The sequence below is a fragment of the Fukomys damarensis genome, unplaced genomic scaffold, assembly GCF_012274545.1.
Source record: "Fukomys damarensis isolate Sample0158 unplaced genomic scaffold, DMR_v1.0_HiC HiC_scaffold_19, whole genome shotgun sequence".
Lineage (NCBI taxonomy): Eukaryota > Metazoa > Chordata > Mammalia > Rodentia > Bathyergidae > Fukomys > Fukomys damarensis.
In genome coordinates this window covers 50,439,854-50,444,366 of record NW_022900931.1, presented here as the reverse complement: position 1 = coordinate 50,444,366, position 4,513 = coordinate 50,439,854, and the positions used below count along the sequence as shown (strand labels likewise).

At 46.2% G+C, this 4,513-nt stretch overlaps 1 long non-coding RNA gene across 2 annotated transcripts in view; it reads right to left on the bottom strand.

Moving 5' to 3' along the window:
- LOC104874047 overlaps positions 1-4,192 on the bottom strand; it is a 23,009-nt gene extending 18,817 nt beyond the window's left edge. For both annotated transcript variants that reach the window (XR_783650.2, XR_783649.2), the window contains exon 1: positions 4,010-4,192. This is a non-coding gene — a long non-coding RNA (uncharacterized LOC104874047). The remainder of the gene's footprint in view (positions 1-4,009) is intronic.
- Between the last annotated feature and the right edge of the window lie 321 nt (positions 4,193-4,513).

Here is a 4,513-nt window from a genome sequence, read left to right as displayed (position 1 = left end):
AAAAAAAAAAAAAAAAGAAAAAAAGCCATAGACAAGAGCTAAATCAATCTATATGAATTACCCAGAAAAGGCAAATTTTCAGGGGCAGTAGAATAAGTGGCTCCCCGGGACTTGCACAGGGAAGGGGAGTAACTGAAAGCAGGCACAAGGTTCATTGTTAGGTCTTACACATGTTCTAAAGTAGAACTGGGGTGACAGTTGCCCAGTTCTGTACATTTGCTGAAAAATATTGAAAGGGGCAATTTTTTATGATGCACAAAATACATTTCAATAAATCAGCATTATCCAATAAAATCGTTTAAAACTCTGATCCTGATTAAAGGACGGCAATACGTCATCCAGGATCATGTACTCACTGCTCCCCGCAGTGTCCAGCACCTGCAAGTCTGGCTTCATCACCTAGCCAACCTTCTCAAACCCCACCACCTCTTATTGCTGCCGAACACAAAGGCTATAGACCCGAGAGCCTCAGGTTCCAGCTCTTGCATTAACTTGTTCTGTAACACAAGGTTATTTCCCATCAACGACCTTGTCCTCCTCCTGAAATTGGAGCATCTCACCTTTAGAATGAGGATAATGTGTCTCACAAAGCCAGCTGTAGAATACTTTAATGCATTTAATATACCTGGCCCAGTGTTCAGCAAAGAAATATGCACACCCTTCACAGGGCTGCCCAGATCATTAGATCAAAGAGGCATTATCAAGGCCCATTACTCTGCACTCTTTTTACTTCCTTCCTAGCGCTGGGAGACTTTATTCTTTTGTTTCCCCTCCCTCCTGCCCATTCCTCCACCTAGGCTGAGTTCTCCACAACAGCAGGGACATCGGCTGTTTCTAATTCTCTGCAAGGCCCGATGTGGGTAATGAGCACCTGGTAGCTCAGGTGCAGTGCTTTGGCAGGTCACCTCTGTGGCATTAGCGTGTCTTAAGACTGTCTCCTGTACCTGACTACATCCTTCTCGGTCTTTTCCCCCTCAGTGGTCCAGAGCCAGCCTCACAGATGCGAGGAATAAAAGTAAAACTTGATGTAGCCGGGGGGGTGATGAGCTTGAACATGTGGCTGAGGAAACAGGTTCCTGAGCTGAGTGGAGCTCAGGGCAGGAGAATGGTTGCAAAAGAGGTTGAATTGTGAGGAGTACGGATGTTCACAAGGAAGCAACTTCAGTTGAATTACCAAGATAGCTGCTTACATGGGGTGCAGAAACAGCAAAGTAGACCTATATAGGACAGTACTGCCTCTGTGTGCCTTCTCTTGCTGGACAGTGAGGTTAAATGTACTGGTTGATGTTGTCTTTATGTACATGCTTGCTCTGAAAATTGAAGTTGAATATATTTGCAGTATTTTGCATTAATTACATTTCTTTTACATTTATAAAACTGGGGCTTTAATTCACTATGTAAATTTATGAAAGCAAGTATACAAGTGAAAAAAGGTCTAGCGCTGAATTTTAAGGTAACTAGAGCCCTTTCTAGGTCTAGCCTTTGGGGATTAAATACAAGTGTATCTAAAAACATTTAAGTTTCTCTGAAGGAGCTGAAGCAGATATTCTCTTTTGGTATCTATCTCTTATTAACTTACCATTTGTTCATGTTGGTAAGTACTGTATTGCTCTAATGATTTTTTAAAAAAGTTTTACTTCCCCGCATAAAGATAAGGTAAATTCCTCAATCCTTAAGTAACTTTGCTAGCAAGAAAAGGCCATACGTCAAAATACTTCATTATCATTATGTCCTTTCTTCCATCTTCCTCCTTTGAACTAGCCACACAAGTGGAGGGGAAGGATGTGGTTTTCCTAACATGCAGCTGTGCTCTCCGATCTGCGCTTCTGAACCAGCCATTTTTTTTCCCCCGATGAGGTACACAACTGAAAAGGAAGGACTCAAACGATCAGCAAGGTTCTTTCCAATTATAATCTGATAAAGGTGGGGCACCAGCATTCCTGTCCAGTCAGGCAGAGGCAAATCACACATTTTCCTGCTGCCCTTACATATACTACTGTGGTAGGAGTGAGCTTGAAGTAATTAGAAAAGGCTCCTTTGTGAAGCCAAAGATGTAGATTAAAGCCCTACAGTTTACTCCAGTAACACTTTGGGCAAATTCCTTAATCTCTCAACGCCGGATTCACCAGCTTTAAAAAGAGTTTATACTTCGCAGAATTAAGAAAACTAGAAAAGAACTGTACCTGTCTCATTCTCACTTGGAGTCACCTCCAGTTACTTTCCAGGATCTTTGAAGACTCAACCAGCACCCCCACCAACACAGGAGAGAAAGTAACAAGGCAGAAGAGCACCTTACCAAGGATGTCAGTTTCTCCTTTGGGTTCTTGCCCCTCAGCCTTTCAACACAAGCCAACTCCTCCTATTTCATTCTTGCCAAAGCCAGGCTAATAAACTACGTACCACCCACTGAACTTCAAATGTGCTGCCCACTTTGCTAGACCAAAAGAAGCCTTACAAAGCAGTCTGCATGTTTTCTGAACACTTTTGTACACATTTGCGTCTTATCCTAACAGCACCTTATCTCACGTACACAACCCAAATTTTTAATACATAGCAGCTGAGGTTTAAAGGAAAAGTTGTTTACTCAAGGATACACAGCCAATAGGCCTAGAAGTTAAGACTTGCTGAAGTTTTCTGAACTATGCACTACATAATTCACCTACACTCAACTCAGTGCATTTCATTACTACACTTCACGTGGTTCATTCATGTAATCACTCAATAATGGCTGTGGGAGGAAGTGTAGAACAGCGGATCAGCAACCTTGGACTTGACCTACTTCAATTCCTCTTGTCTCACTTATTAACCTGTATGACCTGCGGTGCACATCAGCACCTGTTCCTAATCTACAAAATGGGCTAACAGGATTCTACATCTCATAGCTCTGTCGAAAATATTAAGCCAGAGATTTAGCTCAGTCGTTCCGCCTCCTGCCTCGAAAGCACAAGGACCCGAGTTCGATCCCGCATACCAAAGCAAAACCAAAAATATTAAATAATATCTATGATGGGCTCAGCACAGTACATGGCTGCCTCTACATGCTGAAATATGAGCTTTTATTTTTCTTCTACGTGCTGGGGACAGTCATGGATCACTTAAGAACCTCAGCCTCAAGAAGCTTACACTTTTAAGGAGAAACACAAGATGCAAGTAAATACAACTATCAGTACAAGTTTCAATTGTGTCAAATGTCATGAAAATAATAAATACGTGACAGTGGGGTGGGAAGCTACTTTCAGTGTCCAGGGAAGGATTCCTGGATTCCATCTGAGCTTTTACAAGAATGAGCACAAGAGCCAGATACTACTGCATAAAGCTGAGGAGGGGGGCTGCAGACAGCAAACAGAACACTGCATGGAGCAAGCTGCTGTCTTCCAAGAAAAACAAGGAGGTCTTGAGGCTACTGAGTAGGTGGTGGAGGAAAGAACTAGCCCTAGACTGGTCAGAGAAACCAGCAAACACTAGGGCAGCTCTCTAAAACCAGTAAAGCATTTCCTCAGTTCTAACCTGTTAGGAATCCACTAGACAGTTTTAATTTTAAGCAGGGGGAATGGTATTATCAGATCCACAGTTCCTAAAGTGCCCCCTGGCTGCAATGTGGAGAACAGATTGTCGGGCAAATGTGGAAGCGGGGAGCCCCTCATCCAGAGGCTGCTGCAGGCATCCCGGAGTGGGAGCGTCTCAGGTACATGAGTGGGGGCTGGAGGAACACATTCGGATGTGAAATCGAGCCACAGAGGCTGACGTGGGCCCAGGCTTCCCTCCAGTCTTAGCGGCCTGCCCACCTGTCCCCTTCCCCCTTTCTCCCCAGAAACCGGTGAAGTGAACCATCAAGCCTTCAGCCCTAGGTTCGGGGCTCGATGTAGCCTCTTCCTGGACCTGAGATCCGAACATCTTCCGAGACCCAGGACGCTTCACGCGGTGAGAGGACTCCACTCGCCGGGCGCGCTTCTTGCCCCCGCGGCCTCTGCGCCCTGCACGCCCACCCTGGCTCGGAGGTGCGGTTCACCTGAACACCCTGCAGCACCGGACCCATTCCTGCTCGTCCACTCCGAAGGACACACTGTAGCCCAAGGGTCGGGGACGCTCCCCAGAGGAGGAGTCTTAGCTGACTGGTGGCCAATCGACCTGTGTCCAAAATAACCAGGCCGACGCAGACTCCGGGGCTGTTCCAGGCACCTCCAGGACTGGGCGGCTGAGGCACTAGCTAACAAAACCACCTTCTACTGGCCGCCAGAGAGTCGGCCAATCAGATAACGCTGGCGCGCTGTGCCTTGTGGGAGTTGTAGTCCACGTTCCGGGACGGAGCTAAAATTAACAAGCTAGGGAGTTGATAAGCGCCAGTCTGGTAGGGGCGTGGTGGTCCGCGTGGTCTGTGGAAAGCACGTTGGACTGATACAGAAGGCAGGTACCAGCAGGAAAGCTTAGAATGGCAAGCCAGGGAGCCCCGGAGGTATGATCTAGGGCTCCCTTGGGAAAATCGTCCTTGAATGAGACGAGGGTGATGTTCTGA